At 34.1% G+C, this 20,308-nt stretch overlaps 1 protein-coding gene across 1 annotated transcript in view; it reads left to right on the top strand.

The window, feature by feature from the left end:
* Window positions 1–20,308, top strand: part of LOC134718240 (uncharacterized) — a 53,106-nt gene that overhangs the window by 14,908 nt on the left and 17,890 nt on the right. The window lies entirely within an intron of this gene.

The following is a 20,308-nucleotide window of genomic DNA, read 5'->3' as shown; positions in this document are numbered from 1 at the left end:
AGAGGTGGACACAGCTGGACACAGTACTATTCCTATATAAAATCCTTGATATGGGGGGTTACAGGCGGACACAAGTGGACACAACGTTATTTCTATATAAAACTTATAAAATCTGCTGGCTACAGGTGGACACAACTGGACACAGTGCTATTTCAATATAAAACTTCTAGAAATGAGGGGACACAGGCGGACACAAGTGGACACAACGCAATTTCTATATAAAACTTCTAGAAATGAGGGGACACAGGCGGACACAAGTGGACACAACGCAATTTCTATATAAAACTTATAAAATTTGCTGGCTACAGGTGGACACAGCTGGACACAGTACTTTTTCAATATAAAACTTCTAGAAATGAGGGGACACAGGCGGACACAAGTGGACACAACGCAATTTCTATATAAAACTTTTAAAATATGCTGGCTACAGGTGGACACAGCTGGACACAGTACTATTCCTATATAAAATCCTTGATATGGGGGGTTACAGGCGGACACAAGTGGACACAACGTTATTTCTATATAAAACTTATAAAATCTGCTGGCTACAGGTGGACACAACTGGACACAGTGCTATTTCAATATTAAACTTCTAGAAATGAGGGGACACAGGCGGACACAAGTGGACACAACGCAATTTCTATATAAAACTTCTAGAAATGAGGGGACACAGGCGGACACAAGTGGACACAACGCAATTTCTATATAAAACTTGTAAAATTTGCTGGCTACAGGTGGACACAGCTGGACACAGTACTTTTTCAATATAAAACTTCTAGAAATGAGGGGATACAGGCGGACACAAGTGGACACAACGCAATTTCTATATAAAACTTATAAAATATGCTGGCTACAGGTGGACACAGCTGGACACAGTACTATTCCTATATAAAACTTCTTGATATGGGGGTTACAGGCGGACACTAGTGAACACAACGTTATTTCTATATAAAACTTATAAAATCTTCTGGCTATAGGTGGACACAACTGGACACAGTGCTATTTTAATATAAAACTTCTAGAAATGAGGGGACACAGGCGGACACAAGTGGACACAACGCAATTTCTATATAAAACTTCTAGAAATGAGGGGACACAGGCGGACACAAGTGGACACAACACAATTTCTATATAAAACTTATAAAATTTGCTGGCTACATGTGGACACAGCTGGACACAGTACTTTTTCAATATAAAACTTCTAGAAATGAGGGGATACAGGCGGACACAAGTGGACACAACGCAATTTCTATATAAAACTTATAGAATATGCTGGCTACAGGTGGACACAGCTGGACACAGTGCTATTCCTATATAAAACTTCTTGATATGGGGGGTTACAGGCGGACACAAGTGGACACAACGTTATTTCTATATAAAACTTATAAAATCTGCTGGCTACAGGTGGACACAACTGGACACAGTGCTATTTCAATATAAAACTTCTAGAAATGAGGGGACACAGGCGGACACAAGTGGACACAACGCAATTTCTATATAAAACTTCTAGAAATGAGGGGACACAGGCGGACACAAGTGGACACAACGCAATTTCTATATAAAGCTTATAAAATATGCTGGCTACAGGTGGACACAGCTGGACACAGTACTATTCCTATATAAAACTTCTTGATATGGGGGGTTACAGGCGGACACTAGTGAACACAACGTTATTTCTATATAAAACTTATAAAATCTTCTGGCTATAGGTGGACACAACTGGACACAGTGCTATTTCAATATAAAACTTCTAGAAATGAGGGGATACAGGCGGACACAAGTGGACACAACGCAATTTCTATATAAAACTTATAAAATATGCTGGCTACAGGTGGACACAGGTGGACACAGCTGGACACAGTACTATTCCTATATAAAACTTCTTGATATGTGGGGTTACAGGCGGACACTAGTGAACACAAGGTTATTTCTATATAAAACTTATAAAATCTTCTGGCTATAGGTGGACACAACTGGACACAGTGCTATTTCAATATAAAACTTCTAGAAATGAGGGGACACAGGCGGACACAAGTGGACACAACGCAATTTCTATATAAAACTTCTAGAAATGAGGGGACACAGGCGGACACAAGTGGACACAACACAATTTCTATATAAAACTTATAAAATTTGCTGGCTACAGGTGGACACAGCTGGACACAGTACTTTTTCAATATAAAACTTCTAGAAATGAGGTGATACAGGCGGACACAAGTGGACACAACGCAATTTCTATATAAAACTTATAGATAAGCTGGCTACAGGTGGACACAGCTGGACACAGTACTATTCCTATATAAAACTTCTTGATATGGGGGGTTACAGGCGGACACAAGTGGACACAACATTATTTCTATATAAAACTTATAAAATCTGCTGGCTACAGGTGGACACAACTGGACACAGTGCTATTTCAATATAAAACTTCTAGAAATGAGGGGACACAGGCGGACACAAGTGGACACAATGCAATGTCTATATAAAACTTCTAGAAATGAGGGGACACAGGCGGACACAAGTGGACACAACGCAATTTCTATATAAAACTTATAAAATTTGCTGGCTACAGGTGGACACAGCTGGACACAGTACTTTTTCAATATAAAACTTCTAGAAATGAGGGGATACATGCGGACACAAGTGGACACAGCGCAATTTCTATATAAAACTTATAAAATGTGCTGGCTACAGGTGGACACAGCTGGACACAGTGCTATTCCTATATTAAACTTCTTGATATGGGGGGTTACAGGCGGACACAAGTGGACACAACGTTATTTCTATATAAAACTTATAAAATCTGCTGGCTACAGGTGGACACAACTGGACACAGTGATATTTCAATATAAAACTTCTAGAAATGAGGCGACACAGGCGGACACAAGTGGACACAACGCAATTTCTATATAAAACTTATAAAATTTGCTGGCTACAGGTGGACACAGCTGGACACAGTACTTTTTCAATATAAAACTTCTAGAAATGAGGGGATACAGGCGGACACAAGTGGACACAACGCAATTTCTATATAAAACTTATAAAATATGCTGGCTACAGGTGGACACAGCTGGACACAGTACTATTCCTATATAAAACTTCTTGATAGGGGGGGGTTACAGGCGGACACAAGTGGACACAACGTTATTTCTATATAAAACTTATAAAATCTGCTGGCTACAGGAGGACACAACTGGACACAGTGCTATTTCAATATAAAACTTCTAGAAATGAGGGGACACAGGAGGACACAAGTGGACACAACGCAATTTCTATATAAAACTTCTAGAAATGAGGGGACACAGGCGGACACAAGTGGACACAACGCAATTTCTATATAAAACTTATAAAATATGCTGGCTACAGGTGGACACAGCTGGACACAGTACTTTTTCAAAATAAAACTTCTAGAAATGAAGGGATACAGGCGGACACAAGTGGACCCAACGCAATTTCTATATAAAACTTATAAAATATGCTGGCTACAGGTGGACACAGCTGGACACAGTCCTATTCCTATATAAAACTTCTTGATATGGGGGGTTACAGGCGGACACAAGTGGACACAACGTTATTTCTATATAAAACGTATAAAATCTGCTGGCTACAGGTGGACACAACTGGACACAGTGACATTTCAATATATATATATATATATGTATGTAACAATGTTTTAGATTTTAACGAGAGAAATATATGTATTACTGAAAAATTATTACACCAGGGTTTTCGATATCACAAACTAGTCAAAACATTTACTAAATTTTATCATCGGTATAAAGACATCATTCGTAAATATAGCTCAACATGCAGACTTTTTATACGTTCAGGTATTTCACATCCAATTTTTTATGGAAATATTCTTTATAAAGCACAAAGGTGTCAGTATTCACCTCATAAACTTACAAAACATTTGAATAGACTTATTAAGAAGGGATATAATTACGATACTGTTGTCAAGTCATTAAAGATTGCATATTTTGGCGTTAATATTGAGTCACTGATAAGGTCTTTGCGTCGGAACTAAACACATTTATTCTATAAACAGTTGTTGGCATGACACGGGTTATGTTCTTCTCATATATGTTATGATGGTATGATACTAAACCCCTTACGGGAAGGATTGTGCCTCAGTGATGTTCATATGATGAAATCATAATCTTTCAGTCAGTTTAATTGAAGTCTGGAGCTGGCATGTCAGTTAACTGCTAGTAGTCTGTTGTTATTTATGTATTATTGTCATTTTGTTTATTTTCTTTGGTTACATCTTCTGACATCAGACTGGGACTTCTCTTGAACTGAATTTTAATGTGCGTATTGTTATGCTTTTACTTTTCTACACTGGTTAGAGGTATAGGGGGAGGGTTGAGATCTCACAAACATGTTTAACCCCGCCGCATTTTTGCGCCTGTCCCAAGTCAGGAGCCTCTGGCCTTTGTTAGTCTTGTATTATTTAAATTTTAGTTTCTTGTGTACAATTTGGAAATTAGTATGGCGTTCATTATCACTGAACTAGTATATATTTGTTTAGGGGCCAGCTGAAGGACGCCTCCGGGTGCGGGAATTTCTCGCTACATTGAAGACCTGTTGGTGACCTTCTGCTGTTGTCTTTTTTTATTTTGGTCGTGTTGTTGTCTCTTTGACACATTCCCCATTTCCATTCTCAATTTTATAGTGTGTTCATTGTAAACGTAAACCAGAATGCGTATAGATGTCTCTACGTATAACAGTCACAAATCACTTCTACGATTATAAATCAGCGATTTACCATTCATGCAATAATATTTTGTCAAAGGTGATCGAGATGTCCTTACAGTGGCGGATCCAGGGGGAGGGTTCTGGGGGTTGGAACCCCTTTTTTTGAAAGATCAATGCATTTGAGTGGGGACATATAGTTGGAACCCCACTTTGTCCTGGGTTGGGACCCCCCCCCCCCCCCCTTTTTCAAATGGCTGGATCCGCCACTGCCTTATTAGGTAATTCAAATTCTCGGACACTTAATTTTTTTCCAGAACACGTTATAGTTTAAAATATCTGAGCCATATAATACATGTATTATACTATATGGGACTATAATACTTTAGTATAATACTTTAGTATAATAGTCCCTGATTATATTCTCTGTTGATATGCATCCTTCTTTTATTATTAAAAGTCTTGGTTTTTTTTAAACACTTTACACCGTATATCGGCACTGCCGATAATCTTTCAAAAAGCAAATTTAAGTTTCAACCTTTAAAACGTATATGTCACATAATTTGACCACATGACAAGAAATTATACAATAAACATTGGTCACGCACGACAGATTCCGATGTAAAACACGTGCCGTTACAATAGCCAGTTTACGCGCATCAGCGCACACAGTTTTGTCGAATAGGCCAGGTGCATGATTGGAGGAAAGTTACCGAAAACCACGCCTACCTTTAAACTAATACCCAATCAAATGCCTTTACAGAGATTTTGTTGCGTATTCAATATTTGAAAAAGTTTAGACTCTTAATTCAAACCAAGGAATTGTATATTTAAATATACAATTCCTTGTTCAAACTTAGAAGTATAGAAGTATAGAATGTGCCCGTAATGCAATTTTTCAATAAATTAAAAATATTATTTCACGTACCTAGTGAGGAAAAAATACAAATTAAAAAAAATTGCAATTTACAAATATTTCGAAATATTTCGAAATCCTTGATTATGCCAGAGACATAATGTATTATATGTCTCTGATTATGCTAATAACAGAATAGAAACTAAGTGGATATCATATATGAAAAAATGTTTTTGATAATTGTGTGATCTGCGGTATGAGTATGTTCAATATTATAGAGTCATTATAATGCACAGTTAGAGATAAATGGGTGTCAATATTTATCAAACGGAAACCCAAAGACCAGTTTCAACAAGAATGCTTATCTGTTATTACATAATTGCATAAAACTTAATGTTGTTGTATTTTCAAAAAGAATTAATAATTTGAAAACTACTTTTCATAATGACATATTTACCTTACTAAATTCATTTATATAATATGCAAAATGAATATAGATGTGGTAGTCAGTCGCCACTTGCCGATTGAATCTGGAAGGTGGCAGGATTTAAAGAGAGAAAACATAATCTGCCGTCTCTATGACACAAACAACATTGGTGACGAGTACCATTACAAATATGAATTGTAGAACATTTTAACTATAGAAAGATTTTTTTACGGAACTACTGTTAGTCAAACCCTAATATTTTTAGAGTTGATCAACAGTTAAACTCATCAAATAATTCCTTTAAACTATGAATTACACGAAGAAAGCCTACGAGTCAAGTACAAGTGAATATATCATAAAGATTATATTTAATCCTGATTCGTCCTTGGAAATGGAAAACTCTGGATTCTCTTTGATATTTACCTGAGAGATCATAAAAGAAAAATCTAACAAGACTTTCAAAAGTTTGTGAAAAATGAATAGAAATAAAAGATTTTTGTGTAGACGAGTAACAACATTGCATTAGCATGATTAGGAAATTTGACCAAATCAATGAAACTAAATTTAAAAAAAATAAGTGTACATCTTTCTAGTGGCGAAAACCACACATGTCGAGTTACGTCGACGAAAGAGAATAAGTACATTAATAATAATTATGATGTCAATTTCATGAAATTATAGGGTTTTAATTAGAAAATAATTTTAAACATGATTCGTGATTCCCCATGTATATATAGATTAAAACAGAATTATGATTTTTATTCTTAAATTAAATTCTGAAATACAAAAGCATGGCTCTGATACTTGACAGTTCAGCGAACACTATTACATGAAATACACGATGCTATTGACCGAACACAAATGTGAGAGATTCAAATTGTAAAATCCGCCGCTGGACGGTAGAATTTCTATCAATCATTCAACGATGTTAAAAGACTTTTGAGTGTAAAAGTATGATATAAATACTTTTAATGTGTTGAAATAATTTATCAAATGGAATGCTTGTTAAACTGTTCCAGTCATTGTTACTATAGTGACTGTCAGTCCATTGCGATATTACACAGATCTTTTACAAATTCTGAAGAAGAAAAAAAGAAAAAAGAAAAAATAATATTCCCATGGGAAAAATATGTCTTCCCATGGGAAGAAATTTAGTTCCCATGGGAAGAAAAAATGTCCCATGGGAAGAAACTATCTACCAATGTTCCCATGGGATATTAAAATTCCGATGGGAACTTTAAAATTCCCATGAGAACTTTTACTTTTCCCATTGGAACTTTTCCTTTCCCATGGGAACTTTAACTTTTCCCATGTGAAATGTACTTTTAATCAGCTGTGGTGACAATAGTGACAATGGTGACATGTTGGGACATATGGGGAAATTTAACATTTTTGATTATCTATCACTTGGGCAAAAAATATTTTTGATATATTGTAAACCGACAAAGTCAGATTTGCCAATCCTGGAATGGCAAATTTGACCCGCACAGGGTTTAATAAATAAACATAGGCATGCAAGGGCGGTTATGTACTTTATTATACAAATAACGCATACCGGTGCCAACTTTTCAAAATGCCCATGGGGGTTTTGCGTGCAAGATGGCTGTCATAGTCCTAAAAAACCTTACAGGGGGTATTCAAATACATTTTAATTTTCATACTCTCATAAGCCTAAAGTCATTGTAAAATTAATTGTGTTGTCTAAAATGTGCACACAATTGCTCTTTCAAAATTTGAATTTGAGAGCCTCCATGGGGAAAATCCCCCGCAAATAGTGACAGTTGGCAGGTATGTTATATTTCCCAATCTCGTTGTTGTGTATACTGAAAAGTGCTATAATTCTATACGCATGGAATTCATGCTACTATTTTCTTTTGTTTACTCTGTATGTGCATGTTTGCACAAATAACTTTGAATTCAATTGTAACCTTTAGTATAAAAACAGTATAAAGGAAGGAAGAGATGAGTAACTTCGGGAATGCAAATGCAAAAACCAATTTTCTGTGTATACTATATAAGTATAATACTATTAGTCCTAAGTATACTGATTTGTATCACTACAATATAAAAGTTATTACGGTGCGGTTGAATTTCCTGTCATTTATTCATCATCCAGACACGAACTTGTTTCAGAAAAAATATATCTCGGCCAGTGTACATTAACCTCAGTTTCAGGTATAGAGATGTGCTCTTTTTCTGTGACATGTGCTTTTGACCATCCACAAGAACTATTTGGCTATTTTTCTTGTTCTTGTATTTCTAAAGTTTTTTTTATAAATAATTTGGAACCAAATCGAAGGCCTGACTAACGAGTTCTGTCCCCTATTTGATTTAAGTTTGTAATAGATTCAGATTAAGTATGCTAATAAGATATGTGCGCATAAAAAGTGCACACAAATCTCAGTGTGTAATTTTAAATTCTCAATGTGTGTTTTCAGTTATCTATTCTCAGTGTGTCTTTTTGAAATGTCAGTGTGTAATTTTCAATTCTCAGTGTGTAATTTTCAATTCTCAGTGTTAGTTTTTCATTTTTGTAATCTCAGTGCGTCTTTATGAAATCTCAGTGTGTATTTTTTTAATCTCAGTTTGTGCTTTGAAGTTTTTAAATCTCAGTGTGCTTTGTTGTAATTCTCAGTGTGTAAATTTTTCGAAAAATGGTTTAAACATAGTTATGACGAGAACGGCTTGCCATAATTTTGTTGTGCTTGCTCACAGTTACTTGAGAAAATTGTAAGGATTCCATGGCGCCAAATAAGAATAGTCTGGGATCCCGGCCTATTCTGAGTTCGCATTGCAATGACAATTGGAGACAGGAACCTAGGCTACAGATGAAAAGCGAGTTCTGCCCCCTAGTTATTTAAGCTTGTAATAGATTCAGATTAAATATACTAATTAGATATGGGCGCATAAAATGTGCGCACAATTCTCATTGTGTAATTTTCAATTCTCAATGTGTGTTTTTCAGTCAGTTATTTCATCTCAGTGTGTCTTTTTGAAATCTTAGTGTGTAATTTTCAATTCTCAGTGTGTAATTTTCAATTCTCAGTGTGTAATTTTCAATTCTCAGTGTGTGTTTTTAGGTTTTTTGTAATCTCAGAAAGACAGTTCGTCTTTATGAAATCTCATTGTGTAATATTTAATTCTCAGTGTGTGTTTTTAGGTTTTTTAATCTCATTGTGGTTTTTTTTTAATTCTCAGTATGTAATTTTTTCAAAAAATGGTTTAAACATAGTTTTGACTAGAACGGCTTGCCATAATTTTGTTGTGCTTGCTCACAGTTACTTGAGAAAATTGTAAGGATTCCATGGCGCCAAATAAGAATAGTCTGGGATCCCGTCCTATTCTGAGTTCGCATTGCAATGACAATTGGAGACAGGAACCTAGGCTACAGATGAAAAGCGAGTTCTGCCCCCTAGTTATTTAAGCTTGTAATAGATTCAGATTAAATATACTAATTAGATATGGGCGCATAAAATGTGCGCACAAATCTCATTGTGTAATTTTCAATTCTCAATGTGTGTTTTTCAGTTTATTTCATCTCAGTGTGTCTTTTTGAAATCTTAGTGTGTAATTTTCAATTCTCAGTGTGTAATTTTCAATTCTCAATGTGTGTTTTTAGGTTTTTTGTAATCTCAGAAAGACAGTTCGTCTTTATGAAATCTCATTGTGTAATATTTAATTCTCAGTGTGTGTTTTTAGGTTTTTTAATCTCATTGTGTTTTCTTTTTAATTCTCAGTATGTAAATTTAAAAAAAAAATGGTTTAAACATAGTTTTGACGAGAACGGCTTGCCATTCTTTTACAGCACATTTCACGTTATCATACAAAGACTGAATCGCAGACAGGAACTTTCCATTTATGCCCGTTCCTTGCAACTTCGTTTCTCTCTGAATCCGTTCTGTTAATCACACAGTACATTGCGAGCCATGAAATAAAACGAGTATTGAGAACATGGACAGATATTAATGTAATTACCCGGTAATTTAAAGGAATCGTTCTATCTTCAGGTCCAGGTTTAAAAACTGGATTGATTATGCTTTTAGTCCATTTATCTGGTACCTTTCCCAGTTCGAAACAATCGTTACAGATTATATACAAAAATTCAATGGCTGCTGTGTTTTTTATTAACTACTGCAGGCATCTCATCAATTCCTGAAGCTTTTCGTAGTCAAAGTTCGCGCATTCGACTGCACCATAGTGATCTCACCGTGTGGTGAGTTCATTCATCGTCGAAACGTCACGTTGGTTATAATCGATGTCACTATCATTTCAGGATGTACCCCTCTGAGGAGCCCAAAATTTCTAGAATTTTTTTTTTTTTCTAAACCTGATTTTTGGATTAATATGACTGTAAAAAAAATATTGGTGAAGAAAAAAATATATGGTGGTGCGCTTCTTTTTTTTGCTACGGCCTCTGAAAGTACCCAATTTTTTTTTAGATTTTTCCATTTTTAATCAGTTTTTACCCATTTTTGGGCAATTATCGTGAAAAAAAATCACAGTTCCACAATTAAACTTTTTTTCAAACTGTCAATAAAGATGAAGGGGACCAATCTGAATAAATTCAACTCACAAAAACTATAGGTAGGTGTTAATACAAGACAGTTTTATCAGATTTTGATGCTTTTTCGTGTCAAATTTACCATATTGACAATTTTGTAATTTTTTTTATTTTTCTCTCTTTAAAGAACAAAATGCATATTTTCAACTCTCTTGTTATAAATGATTGAAAATCAAAGAGCAGAATGCTCTGAGGGATACGATTGCCATAGTTTTCATTGACACATGTATAGCAGTTCTGCCAAATTTTCATTAAACAAATGCATGAGATTTGGCCAAAATTCAAAAGATCAAAGAGGAAAGAAATAGATCCAAGAATACTGTTGCAAAAAAAGCATGAACATGCGCGAGTCTCAAGCATTTTTGTCCGGTAACCCTGGTACAGCTGGATAGTATTATTCTCTAAACTAATTCAACTGCACATGCAAAATGTAACAATCTGAATAGTCACTCAACTTAAAGAATAGCCAATCCCCGTTACAAGTGTATGAGCCATGTACTTATTGTGTTTTATCGAATTATAGTTATCCTGTACCATTGTAAACTCGTACCATTAAAAAAAAACTTGTACCAATGCAAACTCGTACCATTGCTAACTCGTACCAACTTATTTAAATGCATTCAAATGGTGTTAAATGATGAATATACATGATATACGTTACTTTCACCCAATACTTCTTAAGTCTGTAAAATGTATATAATTTGAAAGTACAATGATCAATTTGTAGCTTATGTTCCTTGTATATTGGATAGAAAATACTGTGGCAGATGTAGATAATTAAGGTATATACAGTTTCACCCGAAGAAAATTTTTCATGAATAATTAAATCTTAGCAGTTAGTCAAAATGATTGCCAAAATTATTTTTACTGTCTATAAATAAATGTAACAATGAAATTGAACTGATTCCTGTTAAGGGGGTCCGCATTTCCCCCGCAAAAAAAGCACATTGCTTTCAACAATTGTAAACATAGCATTCAATTTGTGATCATGGATTACAGCTTTAATTAACTTAAATTGGATATATACATATTCAACATGTTCAATTTTAATAAGGTACAGTTAAAGCAATGTTTTAACTTTCCTCTGGATTGAGTTCTACAGTGGCGGATCCAGAACTTTTCCCAAGGGGGGGCCCGCTGACTGACCTAAGAGGGGGCCCGCTCCAGTCATGCTTCAATGATTCCCTTTATTATCAACCAATTTTTTTCCACAAAAAAAGGGGGGGGGCTGGATCCGCCTATGTTCTAGTTTGAAAGATCAGTTAAAACATTAATGCTTTAAAACATACTTTATTTTTGTCTAAGTTTTCATTTAACTCCTGTGTAAAATTCAAGTAATTCAACTTTATTTCTATTAAGTTTACAAACAGAAACCCATAAAACATCATATTTTTTATATATTTTTCTGAATGTTACGACTTCCCAGTAGTACAAGTTAACTTTTTTGGTTCCAATGCCGTGGTACGAGTTAACTTGCTTCCGTATCTTATCACCGTAATTCCAGGAGGAACCCTAAACTGGACCCCTATTGTGTTCACTTATCGCTACACTGACCTTCGGTGCGTAGCTATAGATAGAACGGCGGACCAGTTTAGGAGGAACCCATTTCTTACTCTTTAATTATTGAAGTTCCTTTGGGTCAGAGGGCATGACTCCTTTCCGTACACACTCCTCTGTTTACATTGAGATCGTTCTTAATATAATACGACGTTTACCGGCATTAACGAGTTAATTCTTCTTGACGAATACTTCAAAAAGGGAGACAACTCGAAACGATAACATGGAAGATTCCATTTCTGCTGAAGGGGTGTTATAGGTAATTTTTACGATGAAACATTTATTTTAATTTAAATTATGCATGTGATTTAAAATTATGCAACAACAATAGCCCTCCATATGCAGACAGACATAGAAAGAATCCCATGAGTTTCAAATTAATCAATGAAGCGGGGAATCACTCAATCTGATACCCCTTGAAATCAGGAAAACTACACGCAGGTGGGGTCTCACTAATTAGCGACAAAAAGCGTCAAGAAGCGACAAGAAGAAAAATAATAAGTGACAAAAAGCAACAAGAAGCTATTTAGCGACAAGAATACATTTTGTTATCACATACATTAAAATATTTTTTAAGATTATATTGAAAGATGAAGAAATAAAAAAAAATCGATGAAGAGATTGTGTACTTTTTATTATCATATTGATAGATGTAGAAATTAAACATGTGTAAGAGCAAAGGAAATGTAAACGCTATAAAATGAAAATAAAAACAAAGATATGTCACCTTCCTTTTGAAGGATTTAATAAAACAAAAACATGAAATATTATTTCCTAACTGTACAATTAATTTTTCCTGATAGGACCAACATTAGCTGTGGCTTCACTCTAAGGTAATACACAATTAAGAGCAACACATGAGATTAACTAGGTGCGTGTCCTTTGTTTTATTGCAACAATAACATCCATTAACACCTTCATCAATTACACGCACCAGAATATAAAATTATTGTACCGAATAGTGAACACCTGTTGAAAACTCAAGATTGTCATCAGTTTCCTTTAATCTTCAATCTATATGCATAAACATGAAAAATATCGTTAAATGAGACAATACACTAAATAAAATGATGAAAAATATTCACATTTTAATTATGTTTTCCTCTTGTTTGATTTCAGTTCTTAATTTGTATTTCACAATTTGTGTATGTATTTTCTGGACAATTATGCACAAATAATGCATTTTGCAAGTTAATTATATATTGTACAAAAATGGTTTTAAAAACAAATAAAAAGACAAAATATACTTCCTGTGATACCTTATAAAATATCATTTATTAAAATAAATGTAGCAATTGAATTAGATTTACAAGTTTCATTTTCCCCCCTTTCAAAATTAACTTTCCTGTCGTTGAAATTGTTTTCTTTTGCATAGTTTTTTAATATTTATTTCGAATAAGTAATATAAATAAAAAAAAATGTTTTCTTGTCGCTAAATAGTTTCTTGTTGCTAATATTATTCTTCTTGTCGCTTCTTGACGCTTTTTGTCTCTACAATTCCTTTTGTCTCTAATTAGTGAGACCACGCATGGACATTAATACATAAACAAACCGCGACTTGCGATTTGGAACAAGAACGTTTATTAAATGATATGATGAATGGTTCTCCATTTCTTTATGAGAGTACAGTATCAAATATCAGTTTCATAACGGTAAAATATAGAAATACTCCACTTCAGTTCTTGTGACAGAAATAGAATTATCGATCGGCTTTCAGAGAACTCTCGCAAGTTATCAAAATTTGGGAATTCCCTCTGACGTGTTTCTAAATTTATAAAAACACTAAATATAAAATACTGTTTAATTCTGATTTTCCGTATTGTTAAAAACACGCATATAAGTCAAGGAAAATATCACACATGAAGATTATGAGTAAAACATTACAGGAAAGTTGTTTATGTTCAATTGTTTTGCTTGTTTTTACCTTTTAAAGCAAGACAATCATAAGAATCTGAGATGTTGCCGAATGTTTAGAATAAAACGAATGACGTGAGGGAGTGTGTCATAGGGTCAATGGTAAAAGTCTACAGATTGCTTGACAGCAATCGTATCCCAAAAATACATATCTATGAAATTTGAAAAGACAATTAAAGGTATATGGAATGGGTAGGTTTCTGGTAAATTATTTTTTTCTGTACCGCTCACCAATTTTTCTCAAAATTTCACTAAAAAAGATTGACTTGATTAGTAATAAAATTTGAAAATTTCATTACTCAAAAACTATTTATAAGATAGACAATTCTTTCACAGAGTTAAGTTTGATTATGATAATTTTCAAATTCATTGCTATTTTCTTCTTATGTGACATGTTTTGGAAATAATTCTAGAACGAGATTTCAATGAGACTGAACGAGAATGAAATGTCAGAAGAATACATCCTCAAGCTGGCATTTGGTTAAATTCCATGATTGAACTTCATTTCTAAGTAAATTATACATGAAAAAAATCGTCAAAAGTAGTATTTTATCCTGAAACTTGCATTTGAAGAACTAGGGAGAGGTGTTTGAGAAAACAGGCCACTGGAAACGTCTACTATTGCTTGCAGGAAACAGATTATGGTTCGGTTCCTTCCGTGCAATATATCATTTGGTACTAACAACTCTCAAAAAAGAAATTTTGGTACTTGAACTTGCCGGGATCGTTTTTCTCCGCTCGAAAACGCCACCCAATGTGAAGCATAGCCGACATCCAGCATGTGGGTGTTCTAGACGCTGTAATTGTACTAAGGTAGAAAAATAATGAAAAGTAATATGTATTTGAAATTTGATTTGTTTTAGATTTGTTTAGTCTATTTTACAAATTATATAAACGTAAATCCAAGGAGTTTGTTTTGAAAGGTGACAAAAAGAGGAAGTAACTCAAATTGTTGTAAACAACTTTCGTACATACGCTAGGCCGTTATATTATTTTTCTCGTTTGTATTGTTTTGAATTGGGGCCTTTTATAGCTGACTATGCGGTATGGGCTTAACTCATTGTTAAAGACCGTACGGTAACCTAATTTATGTGTCATTTGGTCTCATGTGGAGAATTGTCTCATTGGCAATCCAACAAATGGAGGTGTTTAACAACCTTGGCTGGGTTATTGCCCTCGCACGGTCGGATATGACAATCCGCATACCACATATTCTTTTTATATTTGAAATACACAAATTATTTACAACCTATAAAAGCTAAGGTAATTAGTGTGTTTGATACCTTCTAAATTATTTAAATTACCACCGTGATGGTAAAAATATAAATTATTTAATGCCCAAAAAGGCGCAAGCCAGGGCCGACCGTGCAAGGGCTGTATAGCCAGTCAAGGTCGTTAAAAACTTCCATTTGTTGTTTGACACCAAAGCTGTCAAGAGAAGCCATACAATTAATGGGTCAGTTAATTTGACAGCACACACAGCTAGTTAAACGGCCCTTCCTGGTCATTGTAGCTAGAATTACGAATTTTCTGCCGTATTTCAAAGGAAAATTACTTAAGAAATCAGTCTGATGGCTTAGGAATCATAATGAAAACGGATCATTTTCGGAATTCCTGGGTTATTTAACGGACTAGCGAGTATCACAGGTAACCCTGAGAATTGTGAAACACCCACAGGATACAGGTCAATGACAGAAATGCAGCCGCCTGACAATTTCTTTAATATAGCGGAAAAAAGGAGGAAATAAAATATTTTTAGTAGTTTGAAATAGTGTTATACTAAAATATTTTATATCATTTAGTGTTATACTACATATACTGCTATAAATATTTTATTTCCCCCATTTTTTCGCTATAATTATGAACATTAACGCCAGGCGAGTGTGAAACGTCTAATACGCATAGATATCTGATAATTATCTAGGTATATAATACATATTCTTACTTTGAAATAGTTGCATTGCCATTTGATTTTATTATCAATAGTCATCGGAGGACCAATTTAAAAGTCGGCTCTACACCTTCAAGTGGTTTCCCTGTACCCTGGATTAATAGATTGTACGTGCGCATGCGCATTTCGTATTTTAAGTTCATAAAAATAAAAGTTGCAAGAATTTGGCCAACGCAAGTTTGTCCCTTTTCATACTTCATATAAGGGTATAATATTGTATTATGTTGACGATTAATTCACTCAATATCTTGATTATATCCAGGAATGATTTAAAATTCAAATATTAGTATAGCCATTGGTGTTCTATATGGATGTGTCCGGTGCCTAAACAATGCAAAAAGAGATTTGCAGTATAATTTATTTATTTAAGAAAATTGAATCTGATTGAATTTTCAATTGTGTCATTTGTCATGTGGTCATTTATATTAAATCAAGCATATATGTTAAACTGAATTACTGTATTCAGTATTTGTAATTTATCGTTGTGTCCATGTGTCCGGACACAAAATGCATGTCAACTATATTTTGCACCGAAACCTTGCCACTAATGAAGTAAGTAAGTAAGTAATTTTTATTGGTTTAAAATCCAAAATCACAGGATTGATACCAAGACAATACAAATTTGTTATACACAAACATCTTCAATCTTACAAACATACAAACATATATATATCATACCAAATTTATAAACATTATATGCGGAGGTGGTACCACAAAGTTATTTAGTGCTTAATAGAGCATTTCTAGAAATGTACATGTCGCTTATAAATTTAACAATACTAAATTCTAATTATATCAGTCTCAACACACGTATACAAAAATTTAAATCTTGCTTCATTAGTCATATTGAAAAAAGAGGGAGTATGAACAATCAAATCAAAGGTTTACTTACTAAATTTGCCGTCACTTGAAATATTCTAAAACATTATAGGTTGCCACATGTTGAGCAGGAAGCTCCTGATGAAGTTCGTAACTGTTTTCTCAATTTTATCATTCACAGTAACTAAACTCACTCATCATATTTTGGACACAGGCACTCATCTAAAAAAAACGCCTGTGTATACCTTTTTAAGGTATATAGAGAATTTTAAGGTATATAGGGAAAACAAATTCGTAGACGAGTGCCTGTGATTTTGGAGGTACGTGTTGCACATAGGCTGATTTAGAGCACTGTGCCCCTTCCCTTTATGTGGGCAAAACTTTATTGATTATTTAGGTATCACTGAAGCATGACTAGAGAGGCTATCTCTTAAGCAGCCCGACAGTGGGACTCTTATGAAAATTTATAGGTCCCTCATGATCACTGCATGGCACAATTTTAGTTTGTATGTGATGGTAAGTCCAACGGTCACTGTCGTTTTTACCTTTCGTTCTTTTGACTTTTCTCAATTCATTATAGATGTATGGTTATAAACTACTATTGCAATTGGTATCCTGTTTCGATTTCACTGTTAACAACAAACCCACAGCTAAAGTCTATGTATTGTATTTTTTTAATCTTGGCATTAAAAAGTTTTATTTTCACCTGCAGGCCGGAGAAATCGGTCCCGGGGCATAATTTCATAACAAGACTGTTTAATATGTATCACAGATTAAAAATATTATCACTGTTGATCCAATATACAAATCCGTGGTTGATCTATTCTTAAAACTCAGTTCTTTAGTTCCCTCAGAATGCCGGGAAGGCAGCAACATTTATATTTACGTTCCCCTTAAGTTATAGATAGAATAGAGAAATTGGGGACATTTTATATTTCCCATGTTATAAACTTTGAAAGAACACAAGCATGTGTAACTTTTGACAACACTAAGAAGGTGGTCAAACGTGGAGGTGGTAAGTGTATAACAGTAAACCCACCATCAAGTGCTTGCTAAAAACTAAACAGAGGCAGGTTATTTATATGCCCTTTGCTTTTATCCAAAACAAAAGATGAAGAAATGTATGATAAAGTTATATGGTTACAGGTATATTATTCTATACATTGAACAAGGTTTAAGCCTACGCAGTGGCGGATGCAGGAATTTTCGAAAGGGGGGGTGCTAGCCCAGGGCAAAGGGGGGGTGCAGGGGGGGTGCAAAATTATCCCGATTCAAATGCATTGATCGGCCAAAATAAAGGGGGGGTGCGGACCCCCGGAACCCCCCCTCTGGATCCGCCACTGCTACGGGAGGCCCAGGAAGTATTAGACGATCTTAGACTAAGTGACTGGTGTTTGTTGTGATTTAAACACGATATTAGTGTTTCTTTCCCCTAAACCTTATGAGCCGCATTGACTGACAGGATAGATTACCTTAGACCTCAATGACAAATACTCTGAAACTTTTTCAAGTACATTCTATATGCTCATGTGTATTTTTCTTGTTAGCATAGTTTTGTACTTGGACAGATAATCAGAATGGTCAACATTCATGTATTGGTCACGTTTGTTTGAACAACCAAACTGCCAGGTAATTTTTAATTTAGCCTCACATGTACAATGTATATGTACATAAACATTGTACATTCAGTCATTTTTAAAACAAAAGGGCTATACATATTAAGAAAATCCTAAATAAGATATGCAAATCTTTAATTAAGTGCCATTACCTACTACATGAAGCACCTGTTTGGCCTAAGACTAGTCTACTAGTCTATAACATATACATGATATATGTTGGTTTAAGAATTCTAAGGATTAAACACAGTTTTCCTAGAGGTTATTTTAATAAAATGTGTAAACCGGGGCTTTTACTCACAAACATTACCAAAGGACTTTTATTCAGTGTTTGAGTTAATCATTCTGGTTTACACATCAATAACCTCCAGAAAACATGTGTTTAATCCTAGAATCATAGAGATATTACTGATAAAGCAATATTAGTCCTTCAAATTAATCTAGGTATCTAGGAAACTAAAACCAGATATGTATACACACGTAACACACACATATGTATATATACAAATTCCACCCTTATGACAACAAGAGATAAATATTTAAAAAAAAATGTAGTTACATCTAATCCACTATCAAGGGAGATAATCTATGCAAAATCAAAGATAAGTATTATAATCATTTGATGATTTATATATGTGCCCCTTTTATGGAAAATCTTCAGAAAAAGGTAAATAGCTTTGATGATTAAATTCTTCAAATAAAAAATGGAGTAAATTTTGGAATTTAAGTAAAATTCAGGTGAATTTGTATCTCATACATCATGTACATCTACATGTATGTTACAAAAATTGAACTCAAGAATGTTAATCTCTAATTAATTCCATGTTTTAATTCAGATAAAATTGATTTAACTTTTTCACATGAACATTGTTATTATGAATTATTCACATGAATTTCACTGAAAATAGATTTTTTTGAAAGTAAATTAAGATTTTCAATGGAAAACATGTCTTACAAGGCAAATGCAAGGTATTAGATGTTAAAAATAAACAATTTTTGATTTTTAATTTTGATTTTTTTTTTTTTAGTGAATTTCAAGTGAATAATTTTACCTAAAAATCATGTGAAAAATTTAACTTCACGTCAACAAAATTTGCCTGTGTCAAACATGCGTTACACATGCGTTTTACTATACATGTGTTACACATGCAAATATCGCATGGGTCACATGCGTTATCCAACACATGCGTGACACAGGTGTATTTTTGACACATGTGATTCACATGCGTGTGTTACGCATGTGAACGCATGTGTATCACGCATGATTCCCATGCGTGGCAAGAAACATGTGTATAACGCATGTAACACACCTGTGACACATGTGTTTTTAGGTACATGCGTGACACATGTGTGGCATTTTTGCCCTAGTAGAGAGAGCCGATACAAAGAGTAAGAACTCTATTTATATATATCTTTACTTTTGGGTCTTTCTATTTCTATTCTGATCTTGATATTTTTAGGTCACAAACTAAATCGGCGTTAAAAACTAAATCTTTATTTGTCATTATCTAGATAAAAGGATTTTCTAAATTCTCGTTTTTCAGATTTGAAAACTTTTGCAATCAAATTTTGTGAGAATTCCATTCTTAGTGAGCTAACTCATGTATATATAGGGCACTCTTAAACAAAATGACGCTAATTTTCTATCAAATTAAGTTAACTGTGTTGACAGAGCCTATCACATCAGGACAAAATTTCAAGTTTTCCTGAAATTGTATTTAGTTTTCGTTCATGTCTCTTAGTTTCTATTCTCAAACTGTGGTTGCTCAGACTGAATTTTTAAGGTTCTTCTGCTGTTAAAATTATTCTTTTTTTTTCAAATGCAGTCTAAATTTATTTTTACTTAGATATTTGAAGAATAATAGTTTAATATTCAGGGTTTCACTGTAAAACAGAATATTATTATATCATG

The sequence above is a fragment of the Mytilus trossulus genome, chromosome 5, assembly GCF_036588685.1.
Source record: "Mytilus trossulus isolate FHL-02 chromosome 5, PNRI_Mtr1.1.1.hap1, whole genome shotgun sequence".
Taxonomy (NCBI): Eukaryota; Metazoa; Mollusca; class Bivalvia; order Mytilida; family Mytilidae; genus Mytilus; species Mytilus trossulus.
Note: the sequence above shows the minus strand (reverse complement) of the source record. Positions and strands in the feature narration are given on the sequence as shown.